This window comes from Mustela erminea, chromosome 12 (genome assembly GCF_009829155.1).
Source record: "Mustela erminea isolate mMusErm1 chromosome 12, mMusErm1.Pri, whole genome shotgun sequence".
NCBI classification, from domain to species: domain Eukaryota; kingdom Metazoa; phylum Chordata; class Mammalia; order Carnivora; family Mustelidae; genus Mustela; species Mustela erminea.
In genome coordinates, this window is record NC_045625.1 from 25,357,052 (window position 1) to 25,375,607 (window position 18,556).

Below are 18,556 nucleotides of genomic sequence, written 5' to 3' on the forward strand. Positions count from 1 at the left end.
AATAAGTATACCAGTAAATATATAATTTTGAATTATGCAAGGAGAGCCCAACCAGAGAAAATGATATGTACAAGGTCCAAAGTGGGAATGGACATAATTTGTTAGAGGCACTGAGAGAAGGTCAGTGAGGACAGAACATTCTAAGTTAAGGTGGTTCAAAATGGTGGTGGTGAAAGGCAGGGGCTAGTGGGAGAAGTCTGGATTTAACTCTAAGTTCAATGGGAAACTGGGGAAGGTTTTCCAGTAGGGCATATGACATAATTGGATTCATATTTCAGGAGGCATATACCTTGGTTCTTGGACGGAGGATAGGATTAGAGAGGTGAAGAGTAAAAGAAGAGAGTTCAGATGGGAGGACCTTGAGTTCAGGGGAGAGACCAGCAGTGGCTTGGTCCAAGTATTTGGTCCCCAAGTAGTTTGGGGATTGGATTCCTGGTTTCTGGTTTGAGCAACTGGAGAGATGATGATCCACTGAGCTCTCGTCTTATAAATAAATGTTTAAGTCAGATGGACACACCTGTGGTAATTGTTACTTGAAAATCTACCTCTTATCTCTTTGATTAGTTGTAGCCCAGCACTGAATTTGTTCTTAGAAGTATCATAAAACTCCCTTTCTGTGAATCACTCAAGCTTCCTAAGATGTTTCAATCACAACCCAAAGTTCATTCAACAATTATCTACCAGTATTGTTCTAGGTACATGGCATATGGGAGAGGAAGAGAAAGCCCCAAATCTCTGTTCACATCGACTTTATTTTCTAGAAACATGTGGCAAAAATTTTTGTTACATGTGAGTTTCCCTAGGGCACTGAACAGACTTCAAATATTAACACTTCAGTTTCTGTTGCTTTTCTTTCTTTTTTCCCCTTCTTTATTTCTTTTTCTTTTCTTTTGATTTAAGAAAATGACAGTTAGTAACTACTTGTACTTAGGAACCAGACCAACTTGGGCTCATATTTAAGTGCAATCATTTACCAGCTGTGTGGCCCTAATCAAGTCACGTTATGTCTCTGAGCCTCAGTTTCCTTTTTTGATTTACGGGGATAATAAAGAAAAAAAATCTGACTTTCAGGAATTTGTGAGGATTTAACTTATGTCTAGAGGAGGGCTTATGAAATTGCAGGTGCTCAGTAAATGTTAACTATTATCAATATTACTATTATTATTACTGATTGATCTGTTTTTGACATTCTGGGTTACATCTCTGCAGAGAAAGCATAGCCCACATCCAAATTTTGAGATCACCGAGGGCAGCCAGGCTGTTGTAAAAAGAGCTTGACCTGGGGTTAATCCAGGCTGTGACACTTCTTTCTTTCTTTCTTCTTTCTTTCTTTCTTTCTCTCTTTCTTTCTTTCTTTCTTTCTTTTTTAAAAGACATTGTTTTTCTTTTATTAGATTTTATTTATTTATTTGACAGACAGAGATCACAAGTAGGCAGAGAGAGAGGAGGAAGCAGGCTTCCCACTGAGCAGAAAGCCCAATACAGGGCTCAATCCCAGGACCCTGAGATCATGACCTGAGCTGAAGACAGAGGCTTAACCCACTGAGCCATCCAGGAGCCCCCATTTCTCATCCTTATGACCTTAGGAACACATTGCTTCATAACACTCAGCTATAGTTTGCTCATTTGAAAACTGGGGACAGTAGTATCTGACTCACAGTATTTCTGTAAGGATCAAAGAAAAAAGTGTCATGGCAGTGTCTAGCATAGTGCTCTAATCATTACCATAGGTAGTAAGTAAGAGCAGGGACTCTTCAGCTGTACTTTCTGGGTTTAAAGCTTGACCCCCTCCGTACTTACTAGATGGTGAAATTGCACAAGTTACTTAACCCATGTGCCTCAGTTTTCTCATCTGTAAAAAGGAGATTATAGTAGTATCTACCATGTAGTGTTGCTTGAGGTTTAAGTGATTGAAGGTAGGTAAAGTGCTCAGTCCCGGCATACACAGGCACTACAGGATGGCTACTGTCATTAGCATTGTAACTACCATAGTCATCTTGGCTGTCCTTTGTCAGAAAGTCTATAGACTACCTTATAAAACCATTTATAATCTCTTCCCCTCTGCCCATAAGTGAATGAGGCCTTAAGAAAAGAGACGAAGAGCCCCCACCCATGGCCTGAAATTCCCCTACTGGGGTGCTTTCCCCACCTCCTGCTTGCAGTGACACCACCTGGAGGGAACCCCGCCCCCCCTCCCCCCCATGCCATAGCTCCAGCAACAGACCCGCTGGAGATCCGAGCAGATGTTTCTGCTTTTCAGACCCAGGCATTTCCTCTCTTCTAGGAGCACATGCCAGCACAGTCAATATCTGGAAACCTGCTGCTTCACAGTAGGGCTGAGGACTAAACTGGTACTTTACTAGAAAATGGTAATAAAGCAATTTGAATTGCTTTTCATCCTCCTTGCTCTTAACGGCTTTTAGGTTCATATGAGACCAATCAATTAATCCTGCTTCAGAGCTACAGGAATGGGGTGTTTTCCAGCCTCTGAAGAGGAGATGGGCCCATCACAGAGATTTTCCAGCGTTATCCTGAGGACCACCCTGAGCCTGATGTCTGGGGGAGTGATGGGCAGACGTGCCCACTTGGGGGGTGTGCCATACTCCTGCCACCTGGCCAGCTGCCCAGGTGCTAACGGGTTGCCTCTGTCCCAAAGACAAATCAGCTCTGCACGTTCCCCTCCTCACACATTCACCTACCTCCTTCAATCCCAGGTGTCTTTCTGGGAGAGTTTGTAAGAGATGATGATCCGCCTGGATGGAAACTGATGTGCCAATAAAAAGAGGACCTGCCTTTTCTTTCCTGGCCACATGTGAGGTAGTTCATTTGAAAGCTTCCTCCCTCACCTTCAGGAAGTACTTACCCATCTCAGCATCCCCAGGGTCGTGGTCAGCACACAGTGGTTCTCAGAGAGTCATGGATGAAGGGAGTTAAGACACAAATGGAATGGAAACTTGGAAAGGGTGGAGGTAAGGGTGGGATTTTTCCCTCCTTCTCTTCATGACCAAGTATTGAATGTTATTCTTTAAGGAATTAATTTCTTAAAAAAAAAAAAAAGTTAGAACCAAAAGATGAATGATTAATCCATAAATGGAAAGTAACAGATTGAAAGTGATCAATGCAGGTAGACTGACTCATTGGCTCCCCTGCAGACAAATTGGTGACGGGACAAAATAGATGTTTTTCCTGAGTTGTGAGTCCCGAGATGGGGGATTTCTCCATCTCAGCACAGATTTTTGCCAGAAGTTGTCTCAAGACCTCAAGTACAACTTGTTTAGACATTTTCCAGTTGTAATTTTTTTCTAGGCTGTTAAAAATATTGACTTTGACAGCTTTAAAATGATGGCCTCAAAATTGGAATAATTTACATTCTGGAATTAAGATAATTCAGGCATTTCTGCTGGCAACGGCAGAGTGTAGGAACCAGTTATATAAATCCCAGATTTGAGGGAGACTGAGCCATTAACATAGATTGGCCTGCTGTGGGTATTCAGAGCAGTCACCTTCCCATGTAAATGGATCTTTATGTCTCTCCCAGGCAGGCCCAAATTCTGAGCTATTTTTGGAGCTCCTTTCAGATCAGGTGATGTGGAAGAGGGTGGGTGAAGGCCACGGACTCAGGCCCCACTTCTGTTGCTGGCCCCTTGGTGTTCTGTAAGAGACACGGAAGGCCTGGGGAAAAATTCTAGCCACTGTCTGGCTGTTGTGTGTTTACTCTAGGTGTTCTCCCCTTTAAATCCTGGGTCTCAGTCCCAAGGAGTCAACATAGAAAGGCATTCAGACCAGCTCAGTGGCCCTGGCCCTGGCCCAATGCTGTCTGCCAGATTCCAAGCACACCTGCTAAACAGATTCCTTTCTCCCAGCACTCTGCTGACATTTTCAGCTGGAACCAAAGTCACTCTCTTGGTCCATTGCATTCCTCTGACTGCTAACTGGATCATTTGTCTAGCCCATTCCTCAGGAAAGGCTCCTTGATTGTGGCTGGAAACACCTAAATCAAAAGAAAACTGGATCCAAACCCGAAGGCTATGGCTGAGAAAGGATTGAGTGGTAATCATTTCTGTAGGGAAAAATGAAAGCAAGAGCCTCCCATTTGGAGTTTTCCTCCTCCTTGGTAGTGGGCACATGCACACTGGCTGTATTTAGTCCTCTTGAATTGATCTGAGGTATCATCCACATTCGACATATGAAAAAATTCAGAATTTGCCCAGAGACATCTGACTGGTGACTGGGTCAGATGAACCCCAAATCTGTGGTTGGGATAGTTCGCCTATCACCTCTAGCAAAGGCATAGGTGACTGAGTCAATCACATCCATGGACCTTGGCAGGTAGAAGAGATACTAGAGGTGACAAGGACCTCTCTCAAATCTATGGGATGTGGGTGGGTTGACAGCATCACTGGAATTTTACAATTGGAAGGAATATTAAAAGCCATCTAATCCAACTCTTTATATAACAATCAAGGCCTGAAACCCTTAAGAATATGGCAAGTAGTTCTTTTTTTTTTTTTTTTAAAGATTTTATTTATTTATTTGACAGACAAAGATCACAAGTAGGCAGAGAGGCAGGCAGAGAGAGAGGAGGAAGCAGGCTCTCTGCTCCGCAGAGATGTGGGGCTCGATCGCAGGACCTTGGGACCATGACCCGAGCTGAAGGCAGAGGCTTTAACCCACTGAGCCACCCAGGCGCCCATGGCAAGTAGTTCTTAACTGAGGATGATTTTGACCTTCAGCATTTGTCTCGATATTTTGAGACATCTTTAAGTGTCAAAGCCTAGATGGAGGTACCAATAAGGTCGTAGAGTCTAAGAAACTTGCTAACCATCGTACAATGCTCAGGACAACCACTCCTCTTCTGCACAACAAAAAATTGTCTGGCTTAACATGTCAGTAGTGCCAAGACTGAGAAACCTCGATGTATGCAAAGGCAAAATGATAGAAACATAGGTAATGTGTTTCTATCTATAACAGCCTTCAGAAAAAAAGAGAGAGAAAAAAGTTATAGTCAGAAAAAAAGAGGCCCGGAATGGGAAAGTCACTTACCCTTGACTGTACAGCAAAATTTTGGTAGAGTTGGATCTATGCCCTATTTGATATTGATGCATGAGATATCTGTATAATGAACAGTGAAAAATTGTTTATAAATGCAATGCCTTTACAGAAAAATGTACAAAAAATATTGACAGTCACATAAATAAGACTAGGCCTGGTGATAATACGCATTCTGCATTTGTAGTTATAAAGAATATGAGAGGAAGATACTTCCCAGGTATGATTCCTGTTAGACTAGCTCAAACTTTCATAGCTGGTGAGTGGCAGAGCTTAGAATTGAACCCGTCTTTTCGAACTCTTAAATCAAAGGCCTTTGGATTGATTAGCCTGGACCCTGGTTAGTCCGTGACTGAAGAGGCATGAAAAAGAAAAGAAAGTTTATCTTTGTATGTGAGAACTGTAAGATGTTCGAGCACCTTCTATTGTGTTACGCTCAGCTACATTCCATAGACCTTTGGAGACCACTGCTATGAGGGATGCTGTATTTACCCTTGCGGGCACTTCTTTTGGGTGTATAAATCACCCCAAAATTTGTGGAAGATAATTAAGCACTATGTATGAAGAGCCACCCTTTGATACAGGATTTTACTCATTGGAATCTCTCCTAAGAAAACAATCAGAGCTGCAGGTAGATTTATGTGCAAAGATATTATGCTAATAATAATGGCTGGGATTTATTGAGCTCATACCATATGCCAGACTGTGTGTTGAGTGCTTTACATGTATCGTCTTATTTACTCCTCATAACAACGCTATGAGGTGAGTATTATTCTCATTTCCATTACCCACAGGAAGCTAAGCTTAGGAGAGCCTCAGTAATTTGGTCAAGGTTACCAGGCTACTGTGTGATAACGGGGATTCAAAGCAGGGCAGCCTGATTCATAGAGTTTCTCCTCCTCCTTCTTCTTCTTTAAAAATTTTACTTATTTATTTGACAGACAGAGATCACAAGTAGGCAGAGAGGCAGGCAGAAGGAGACAGAGGGAAGCATGCTCCCTGCTGAGCAGAGAGCCAGATGCTGGCTCGATCCCAGGACCCTAAGATTTCTACTCGAGTAGAAGGCAGAGACTCAACCCACTGAGCCACCCAGGTGCCTGAGTTTCTTCATTTTAATGACTACGTGAAACTGACTGATAGCAGTACATCACACTTCTCTTGGGAAAAAATTGGAAGGAACCTGGATGTCTAACATTAGTGCCCTTGGTTAGGTGAATTAGGACCTGTTTCCCTCTGTTGGTGTCTTAACCTGAAATAACCTTGACTGTACCTTCCTTGGGTAACAAAGACATCAGATGTAGATGTGCTCAGAGGCTTTGCAGATAATTCATGCTTGGGCATTAATATCATTTAGAGCTTAACTCTGGTCACAGGAAGGAGAACCAGAGCAGACTGGAGATCAGACAGACCTGGGTTTGAATTCTGGTTTGGGCACATTCTAAAAGTTCAGCCTCTGATGAGCCACCTTTCCTCCACCAAACCTCACATTAGAATTGGGAAGTCACACCTACGTCTTGGGGTGGCTGTGTGGAATTCTCGACTTGCAGAAGCTGTTGGCCACATAACACTCAAGGGTGTACGGAGTTAGGTGGCTGGAACTAGGCAGAGGTGGAGCCCCCTACTGGTTAGGAACAAGGCCTGAAGTCCCCTGAGGGAAGCAGATTCCCGGCTGTGCTCCGGGATGAGGAAGTAAGGGAAAACCACCTGAGAACCTTGCATTCTTGTGGCAAAGTCCTGTGAGCAGCTTTAGAACAATGTAAATAGGATAATTGGCTGTGGGGATTTGCCCAAGCAGGAAAAACAGACTGAGAAACTCGGAGACTTGAAAGAGAGGGCTCGCTCTTTGGGGGAAGCCCTGACTGGTCTATAGGATCGAGTGTGGCTATGCATTTGTGGGGGAGATGTCTGGAGAGGCTTGTGTAATCAGGGAACAGCCCCTAACAGCTGCCTCAATCTCACGTCAGACTTGCTGGTTCCCAGCTCCTGAGAATGGATCTTGGGATGCTACTGCAGTGACTGTGCTCCCCCATTTCCTGGTTAGCCCCAGAATAATCGCAGCTTCAGAGGTGACTCAGTTTGGGAAAGGCTGGGGGTGGTGGACCCTTATCACAGGGGTTTGACTCACAGAGCGTGAGAGCTGGAGGAAGTCTTGGAGATAAATCATCGTGGCCACCTCCTCCATTTGGGACACAAGAGAGGCTTAATTGGGGAAAGGACTTATCTACTGTCAGCCAGCTATGAAGAGACAGTGTCAGAATACCATCTCAGTGGATCCTGACCCAGAGTCCAGAAGAGCTAGCCTCTTCATGTTGTTTATGTGTAATCGTGAAGGACCCATTTAGTAAATTATCTTTACTTAAATTGTCTTAAGAATTTAAGGAGTTTATAGACTTCCGTGCACTCAAAATGTGTATGGGAACACAAGTATACATCCATCGTGTCAACAAGTGCTGGCAATTCTAATCAGAAATGTCTCTTGAGTCCATTTCCATACGTCTAGTTCAGATCTCTTTTTTGGATCTTTGTAAATACCTAACATGTTGTCCTACCGTCTGTAACCTCTTCTCTCCTTAGACCTATTATCAACCCTGCCACCGGAATAATTTTTTCAGGAATCTTTCCATGATCCCATTGCTTACTGGGCAATCTCAAACATCGTTGGAACACACATTCAAGGCCTTTTATAATCTGAGCCCGACCTCCCTTACCAGACTCCTGTTTAACACTTCTGCCCATCCATGCATGGTACACTCCAGTCACACAGGACAATTCACAGTAGCTGCTTTGTGCCTCCTGCTGTTTCCCCACAGCGTCCCCTTTGTCTAAAAGGCCTATCTTTTGTGCCCCAGCCCAGAAAACTTTTGCTCATCCTTTAAGCACAACTCAAATATCACCTTCTTTACGAAGTCCTTCTTCATACCTCTTCAGGCAAAACCCAACACTCTCGCTGCTCTGTTCCTCCAGTGCCCTACACAGACTTGATTATAGTTCTCAGATGGGTTAGTTGTTTGCCTGACTCTGAGAGGAGGCTGTGAGTAGGCCTTTTCACAGCAGGGACTATGTCTGTCTCATCTATTCCCAAGTTCTAGCAGAGGGCCGAACACAGAATAAGTATTGAATAGTGTTTTCTGATTTAATGAATAAATTATTGAATTAACATAAATAAAATTATTTATTGATGTCTGTTGTCCTGTTAAGCAAAATATCTAAATAGATGTTCACCAAACCTGGAGGGTATATCTGAGATGGTCTGATATAATTATAGCCTATGCAGGACAGAGAAATTTGCACGGATAGGGAAAACATCAGTTATCTTAAATATAGGCCCACACAAAAATCCCAAGAGAAGATGCTTTGAAATGCAGGTGTGGAATAGAAATGTAGCTGCTTCTCATGTGGGCAACTCTGCATTGCATACTCAGTGTGACTAGTGGTGCACATGTTTATTAGATAAGGAAGATGTGATGATTTTCAAATGCAGTACCAGAGAAGCCCATGAGAATGTAATAAAGTGTGTAAGTGAGGCTGAGGAATGCCAAAGTGCTGGTAACATGATGTGCTCTGGGCAGTCAGTAAGGGAGAGCTTGTCGTTTACCAAGGCCAGCTTCTTGAAAGAGACACACCTCAAGACGGACTCCCTTCCACCATCACCACCAAACATGGATCAGTTGTTTAATCCCTCGTGCTTTAGATGTAATCATCTAGCTTACATGTGTTGGAACACACCTCCTGTGTTTTGAGCTTTTATGTTTTAAGACAGTAAATTTTGGGGGTTCTTGAAGTTCTTAAGTCAGACTACATTCAGAGAGGAAATGAAAGCTAGAAAATTTCAACCAGCATTTTCTTAAAGTTAACTGGGACCCTCAACTGATTTAATTGATAACAGTCCTTCAAGTCCTTATCCTCGTCACCCACTAATACTTTATATTTGCCATAAAATATATGGGAATGGGTTAAGAAGACACAGATGAGAAATTACTTTACTAAATTTTTAAAAAAATTATGATGTATTTTTAGGGGTTGATATCCCTTACTAAAAAGGCATGGCTTAATCGTTATTTTTATTTGTCCATTTAGTCCTGTTTTTCATTTGCATGGTAGGTGAAAGTAGTTTGTGTTGAACTTCCTGGTAGTAACAGAGCACATGTGTGAAATGCCATCACATTTGTCATCTTCCTGTATCTTTGTAACAACCTGCGATGGAGGATTTATGAGACCCATTTTACAGATGAGCAATGTGAAGTGCGGAGAGGTTAAGTAGCCTTCCAAAAGAATTAAGGTGGCACAGATGAGACTTAATCCTAGACTTTGTGACTTCCATTATAATGCTCTTGGATGGCTCATAGCTTGGGGATTTCCATTCTGTCTCAACCACCTCTACTAAACAATATGATCTGATGGTGTGGGTAGCTGTGGGGAATGGGGAAAAATAAGAAAGAAGGAAACCTAACAGAACCTCTAAGAAAGATGCTTGTACTCTATTTGGCTAATTTCCATCTCAGAAAGAGCCCTAGATGGGAAATAAAGGAAGAGGATGTATTATATTATGAAACTAATGGTTCAATCTTTAATAAATTGAATGACTGCACTATAAATAATATATAACATATCAAGCCAAAAATGCTTGTTCTGTAGACCTGTTTATTCAGCTGCTAAGACATATATCCTGGTTTGCTTTCTCTTTTTCCCATTAAAAACTGTATTTCATTGAAAAAATGCAACATCCTTTTGACATAAATTCTGATGTAATTTTTCAGAAATGTGAAACTTGATGAAAACACAGAGCCTCTCCACAAAGGCTTGTAAGCCAGCTGGTTAATATTTATCTCAAAGAACAAAGGAGGATGTAAAGTGAAACTATGTGTATTTGGAGTAGGGTGGAGTCAGGAGGTGTGGATTCTAGTTCTCTGTTCCACTAACTAGTTGTATTACCTTTGGGTAAGTTACTACTAACCCTCCCTGATCCAGACTTACCTTCTTCGAAAACTGTGCGATTTTGACTAGAGGATCATAGAATTCCTTTCTTGATCTCTGGTGCAAACATACAGCCACCCCAGAGGGCTCGAGAGGTCTTCAGAATTCATATTTTATAACATTTTGTCCCAAATGAGCACCAAATGCCCCTTGTGCTACTAAGAGCTGTTTCTGGTGTTCTCCGTAAAAGACCACGAAGGAAAGAGATTCTGCAACTTGCCTTCATAACTCAGTCCACTGTTTAGCAACCCCTCCCGTTTACTGGAGTTCTTCTTTTACATTGAATGTTGTAGAATGCTTTAAAGAACACACACACACACACACACACACACACACTCCTGACTGCAGAGGACTATTCAGATGCAACAGGTGCAATGAGTTATAGATCTTACAAAGGGCACAAAGAAGCACCCAGTCAGCAGGAACAGCGGTTGCCAAGAATTTAATTCATCAGTACAAATCCAAATTTACAAAGAACTAATCCCACATAATGGATAAAGGACAAAAAAGAAGGATTAATGGGGGAAAAGGGAGTTTCTGAAAATTCACATCTCAAGTCCACTAAACTCCTCATTTGGCCTGCTTCATTTTCCTTCCTTTCCCAAGACCTTAATTTATTTTTCTTAAAAAAAATAAAGTTGACCATGATGAATAGTTGCAACCTCAGAACATGTATGTGCTCAACAGCTCTGAAGTTGGTCTGAATGTGTCTGCGTGTGGAATAACGTTTGTGTTGGGAATGTGGGAAGACTGCAGTTGAAAATAATGAATCCCTTCCTCATGACTTGCATTGCCCTTGCAGAGTCGGGGCAAAAATCTGTTTCTTCTCAAATGAAAAGAAACCTTCTTTCTCTCAGCCATGGAAAGAATATTTTCCTGGTGCCAATCCAAAATGAAAAGCTCAGTCGGCCACCCAACAATATTCTCTTCAATACTCATTATCAATTCTTTATTGGATCACATTTTCTGCCTAGGTTGGAAATCATCCTGGCCTACCAGTCTTAGAGAAAAAGTTTACAGTGTTCCCCCCAACACCCTCACTCCCCACTCCCCCAGCAGCTGTACCTTGGGGTTGACCTAGTTTAAGAGCAGAATGACTTCTCGGCTAATGCCCCTGCCCTGGCCGTAGGGACTTGGGTTTCTCTGCTTTCCCAATATTCTTTTTGGTTCCCTTTGCTGGACTTTCTTACTCTCTGCTTGTCCTAAAACGCTTCTCTCTTAGGATATGAGCCCCATTCTCTATTTTCCTCACTTCAAAATCTCCCATTTGTTCATCTCATTCATATCCATGACTTCAAACAATCTAACCTCAGTAGATGACCCCTAAACATTTCCCTGCCATTTTAATTCTTCTCTCAACCTTCCAACTTATACAAAATTGGCTAATTGAGCATGGCCACATAAAATGCAACTTGTTATAAACAGAAAGTATCGTTATCCTCTTTAAATAAACATTATTTCTCTGTCCAGTTGCCCAAGGGGAGGGACTCAGGTCTGTATTCACCCTTACTGGAAAGCCATTTTACTTTTTTTTTTTCTTTCCTACTATCCCACCTCTTTGCTAGGTTTTCCATCTCTTCTTTTGTACTCCAAGTACACTAAGACCATGCTTTTACATTAATTCCCTCTCTCTCTTTATTTTCCATTAGATACTTTCATTTATTTTTGAAGAAAAAATGGAAATAAGCTAAATGTGCAATCTATTATAATTATCTGTTTAAATGCCTATCTCCCACACGAGTGTGGGGTTTATCTTTCTTACACCAAGCACTGAGTACAGTATTTAGTTTTGGGTCTCAAAATGGTGCCCAAGGACAGACTCAACACTTTGGATGCATTTGGTTGGCCTGCACAATATTTTTTCATCTTGCTTTGTTTTTTGCAAAAGGAACTGTCAACTTAAAAAAATTGAGACATTTTATACAAAATCGTTTTTTAAATTTTCTTTGAATAGTCAAAATGATAATGCCGAAACCCCCCATACCCGCATTCCTAATCAGCAATAATGCATGGAGCTGAGGTGTGAGTACTAACATTAAACATAGCATGTCTGCTCCAGTGTACTCCACTCCACTCCCCAGTGATCTCTAATACTCAACCCACTTCCTCATGTAAGTCACCTACCTCACTTGTCACCAGTAGGCATTTGGATTTGTGCTTTCTGTTGAACTCCAAAGTAGGTACTCAGAAGATGTTAACTGAATGAACACTATGCTACCATACATAATCTAGAATCTCTGAATGATACAGCATCTCAAAGATTTCTCAGTCTCACATTCCTATTTGATGTTAAAGTCTCTACAACAGGTTTGGGGATTCATCTCAATTCCCCGGTAAGTACTATGATTGCATGCAAACTTTTATTAAGAACCAATTCTCTGCCTTCATAAAAAGCTCATTTCTTTTTAGTCAGAAGGCTCTAATTGTTGGAAAGATCTTTCTCAATTGCATTGAAATCAATTAGATATCACCCACCACAAGGCACATATCAAAGTGCTGAGTATTTCTCAGTGTCTGGAGGAGCTAGAGATCCCATCAGTTTGGGAAGAGGAAAGGATCATGGATGGCTCTTTGAAATTGGAGACACTTAAAATGGGCATTGAAGAAAGGTCGGGATTTTGCCAGAGGGGTTATGAGGAAGACTATTTCCAAGGAAGAAAACACAATGGCATGGTGAGTCTGGAGTGCATTGCTTACAGCTCATGTAGGGATTGGCTGTGAACAGGGGACAGAAGATGGAAGAAAGCTTATAGGTGAGGAGTTGGTGAGATCTAAAGGGAGGTTCAATTTCACCAGGCCTTTCAGTAAGTGTTATTATTATTCCCATTTTATAAATGTGTGAACCATGGTATGGGGATAAGAAATAGCTTGCCCAAAACTCAGTCATCTAATTCATGATTCAATCAGGATTCACACCCAAGTCTCTAACTCTGAATGCCTCATCTTTCTAAAATCTACAAAGCCAAGCATGAGGTTTCAGCGTCCGGACAAATATAACTCAACCATATTCTGCACTGCTGGCTGTCTCAGAAGCTGAGAGAAGTGTGAGGAGGAGCAGACAGGAGAAGGAGAACATTCTGAAGAAGGAGTAAGTGAGAAAGCAACGTAGTCCTTCAGGGCACAACATTCAGGGATCTGTTCGTAAGAAGCAGCTGAAATCAAAACTAATAGCCTAGCAGTAAAGGGAAAACATGTATGCAGATGAAAGAAGACACATCTCTGACCTACAAAGGGACTTAAGAATTCCTTTTCTGAAAATGATCAAGTAGGGTTGTAGTCACCTCGAAAAAACATTGCACACAGCAGCAGAGGTGGGTGAGGAGACTAAATGCCCCAAGGCTGTTAAAAGAGAAGTAGAGGAGGATATTCTAGGTCTCCCCAGATTCTTCAACTGGAATTTGGAGAAGGCTTTCTTGACTCTGGTGGCTTCAGTGGCTTGTAAAAGACATGACACAGCTAACGTTTACTCATCTGCTCTTGTAGAGAACTGAGTAAAAGCTTTTCCATTTCCAAATCAAGTATCAGTTATCAGCAAATTGCCTTTTCTGCTCTTGACAATTCTGTATTCAACCCATGGGGCTTTTGCTTTTCTTGCTAGGGACACATAATAATGGTAATAGTAATGAGGTACTTAGTAATGCTAAGTACCTGGCATTGTGCTGCATGGTTTACAGATTTGATTTCGTTATTATAATCCTGAGAGATTTTTACTGCTATATCCATTTTGCAAATGAGGAAACTGAGGCTTGGGAAAGTTCAGTGATGTACTAGAGGATATGTGGCTAGAGAGCTTACAGTAAAGTTTTGGGTGAAGACCTGATACTGTGGTGCTCTGCCTCTTAACCACTTAGCCATATGATCTTAACCATTAGCTATGTGATTCCTGAGCTCTAAGACCATAGACCTACATAGCCCCTGGGCAAGAAAACCACTGACCTCTATGACCATAGAACTATATCACCACTAGTCTATATGCCAAAATGTTAATCCACACACAAGTGGCTTTAGGTATAAAAACAGACACATGCCTGGTCTAGCTATGTCATTAGCATCTTTTCTTTCTTTCCTTCTTTTTTTTAACTAGTCGACAGTAACAATAAGTAAATAAACACCATTAGCGCTTTAAAGGGACATGTGATGTGGAATCTGACATCTCATCACTGTGCCTTACTAGCTGTAGAGACTTGATCAGTTCAATCTAACTAATGATTACTGAGCACATACTGTGTGCCAGCTGCTGTACTGAGTTCCTGCTTCCATAAAGCTTAGAGGGGAAGACTGGTGTCAAGAAGTAGACAAGAGTGGGTGTTAAAGATAGGTCCTCTGGAAATACCTGACAAGGAGAACTATCCTACTCTCTTAATGGTTTGGCTCTCTTAATCCTAGGCCCTTAATGGTTTAGATACTACTGTATCATAAAAACTATAAAAATGTTATTGTTAATTATCCTATTATCTGGAATTGCTATTGTGAGGTTGGTAAGATTCCCCTGTGAGTTATTAATATCCCTTTACATATTACTTGTCTTTAGTTTTCATACCCTTGACTCTTAGGGTTCCCCCACCCAACTCACAGTTTTAAGAAATAAATTCTTAGAAGGTCTAAATTCTGTGCTACACATTAGCCAGCATGTGGACATCAGCCAGGTTATTGACTTTAGAACTAATGCATTCATTAAAAACGTAAGCAACAGAAATATATTAGCATTTAGTACCTTGAATTCACATAAATGCTGAATAATTGGTGGGGTGGGAGAGATGTGTATTCATAACCGAAACATATAGTCAGCTGGATGAAAGATAGCTGGGACTCTGTATTGATAAAGTTGGTGGAAGATCTTACCCCCCCCCCCGTTTCTGTTTTCTTCCAGTTGTTCTAAGTGTTCGCCTCAAGAAAAAGAAATAGTTTCATTTACCCAAACACACATGCATTTCCCATAAACTCTGCAGTCATGATCTTGAAGCAAAATCTCAAAACTGAATTTCTAAGAGGATCAGTTGGATACTGATGCTTGATGTAGAGAAGGAAAAGCTTTTACTCAATTATCTACAATAACAGCAGGGGAAATGCTGGAAATTACTGACACAGTAAATGGATTTTTTGCATAAATGCTCTCTGTTTTCAAATTTACCTTCGTGTGAAAGACCTTTATTACGAAGCAGTCCCTCTATCTCGTCTTTTGTTTTTCAAGGAATAGGAGATGGATTTATTTTTTTTTGTCAGGATCAATGGACAAGTCACTGGTCTTAAACATCTGACAGCTCCCAAGATTTGATTTTTCTACATTTAGGTGACCATCATTTGGTGGATCAGACAAAGGGTGATGTGACCTTAAATGTAGTGTTTATCTCCTCGTTTATTTTTCCTTCTTAAAGAACAGTTTTATCGAGATAAAGTTTACATACCACAAAGTTCAACCATTGAACATGTACAATTCATTGGCTTTTACTTTATTGACAGAGTTGCACAGCCTTTGGCATAATCTAGATTTAGGACATTTTCATCACCTGGAAAAGCAAGCCCATACGGAGTAGCAGTTACTCTGATTTCCTCCAGCTCTGCAGCCCCTTTCAACCACGAAACACATTCCTGTCTCCCTGGGCTTTTCTAGAAGTGGACGATACAGATCAAGTGTATATGTAGGGTTTTTGTGATGTGTTTCTTTTACTTAGCCTCATGTTTTTGAGGTTCCTCTGTGTTGTACCATGTGTGTGCCCTTGACTTCTTTCCATTGGGGAATCATATTTGATTATATGGATAGGCCACATTTTGTTTACCCAATGGCCTGCCACTCGCCTCTGTTGGTAATTCCTTGGAAATCCTTCTTCTCTTGATGTCTGCTGTACCAATTTTGATTTTCCTCTTATTTCTCTGGCTTCATGGAATTCTCTCCTGCAATCACCCTGCAGCTGTTGATGCTCCTCAGATAACACCACCTTTTAGACCAGGCCCTAGGGAGCCCTGTCCTGAGCCGCATCTTTTAGAAGGCCCCCACGTACCACACCCTCCCAATCAATTTCTTGAACACAAGGGCACTTCCACCATTAGGGATCCCATGCTCAGACACTGTGTTTCATAACCTTTAACAGTTACCGTCATGACCAAACTTGTTCAGTCCCAAGGGAAATCCTTCTCTGCCTCTTCTGCCCATGGATTCTAAGCATAAGTCTAAGTCCCATAAAGATACATGAGTTCTGCTGCCGTGGAAGGCAAAGATGGGTATTGCCTTGCCGTAGAGGGAGGATTTGAGTGGCAAAGGTACACAGATAAGAGAAAAGGCAAATTAATTCCTGTGTCAAATCTTTTCTCTGAGATAACATGAATGCAATATATTCTTATTATATAATGAAGTATCATTTGTCCAAAGTACCAAATGTCCATTTTCTTGCTTCTCTTTGCTTTCTGATTCAGAATTCTAGAAATATTCATGAACTAAGGTGGAACTTACAGTGGTGTCACAAAGAGGCAGGCAAACATTCTGTAATGGTAAACAACTCCCGTTGTTCTTAAATTTGTATATATGTAGGCTCAGATATAATGAGCAGGAAGTATATTGAATTTTTATATTGCTCTGTAGATCTAGATACTACTCTATGAGATAATGAAGTTAAAATATTTTGTAATATTTTCTATATATTCTGTATATTACGTTTGGACATGCTATGTAAAATGAATTGCTCATTTCTGAATTGAAGTGTTAGTTTAGCACTTTTTTTTGACATTTTCAATCACGCCTGCCTCAGTTTTATATTTTGGTACTCCTGTGAGAAGAACATGAATTATATAAGAATCTTGATTATAACAACATAATTAGTGATTTTGTCGAAATGAAGAAAATAAATTTCATGGGATAAATTTATAATAACTCACCAAATGTGTATGACTTTTTTAATCCCTCATTTGCACATTGCAGGCCCACCAGCAGAACATGCAGACATATTAAAGTAATAATTGAATTCACTCATCTTATTTTTTTGCCAAATTTCAGTCACTTAAAACTATTATTTTACATATTTAAAATTGTATTGTTATGAAGATATAACATTAAAAGTAGGAGGATTAAAGATTTTAATGGGCTGTCAGTTTGATGTTTCACTTTCAAATACTTAAGCGTATGCATGGGTACTTTCACTGGTACTCTTGCCCCAGGCCCCACAAATATAGACTGTCCTCAGGGATCTCTACTAGAACTTCTCTCTGTTCACTTATATCCTTTCTTTGGGTGCTACCCATTCTGTGTCTTCATGCTGCCTATTCGCTATGGGACCCAGATTTTCCCACCCAGATTTTTCTCTTGAGTCAGATTGATATATCTTCATGTCTAATTTGGATACTCCATCCTGGACACGCTAGGTCCTGCTCACTGAATGCAGTCTAATTCTGCTCCTACTTAAAGTGATGTCACCTGAAGCCTGGAAATCATCTCTACCTTCTGGTCCTTCTTCCTCGGTTCCTCATCTAACAGCATGCCGGCCATTATCTTCTGCTGATCCGCCCGCTTGACATCTGTCATCCATCTTCCCTCTCCGTTCTTGTGTTTATTTTTTTACTCATCTTTCTGACTCCAAGCTTGGCTCCTCCAGCAAAAGTCTGGTTGGTTTACTATCCTTCTCAGGATTTTCCAATGTTACATCAGGACCCTGACGAAAAGGTCTAAACCCTTTCATATGGTACAAAGGGCATTTGGTGACCCAGCCCTTGCCTCTTGTCTTTCCAGCCTTGTCTTTTTGTTTGTTTGTTTTAGATGTTTATTTATTTATTTGACACAGAGAGAGAGATCACAAGTAGGCAGAGAGGCAGGCAGAGAGAGAGGGGGAAAGCAGGTTCTCCACCGAGCAGAGAGCTCGATGTGGGGCTCGATCCCAGGAACCTGAGATCATGACCTAAGCCAAAGGCAGAGGCTTAACCCACTGAGCTACCTGGGGGGCTCCACCAGCCTCTTCTTAAAACAGTTTCTCCTTGCTCATTATGCTCCAGTCACACTGGTCTTTGAATTTCTGAATTCCACCACTTTCTCTGATGCCCCAGTGCCTTTTTATTTGCAGTTCCCTTTGTCTAGAATGTTCTGTCTTGCCCTATTCTTCCCCTTCACCTAGTGCTTGTGAATATATGATAAATGATTGTCTCTACCATAGACTGCCCTTGTGGGCAAGCTTCAGGACTTTTTTCATCATAATTTTTTCACTAATGCTTGGCTGCACAAAGTAGATGTTAAGTTTGCTTGTTGAGTGAATAAAAGGCTCGTTTGTGTTTCTGTTCCCAACGCTTAGCAGAATGAGTGGAACAGAGAAGCTCCTGGCTGGCTTAGTCCAGACGAGCATGTGACTCTCTTGGGGTCATGAATTTGAGCCCCACATGGGGTGTACAGAGTCCTTAAGAAATAAATAAACTTTTAAAAAAGAATGAATGGAATAGATTAACTGCTCGCTAAATGCTGAGAAAATAAATAAATAAATAAACTGATGCAGTCTATAGGAAGGCCTAGGTAGTTGTTTGAAGGATGGCTTTCAGAGCTTGATGTCACTTGGAGGTA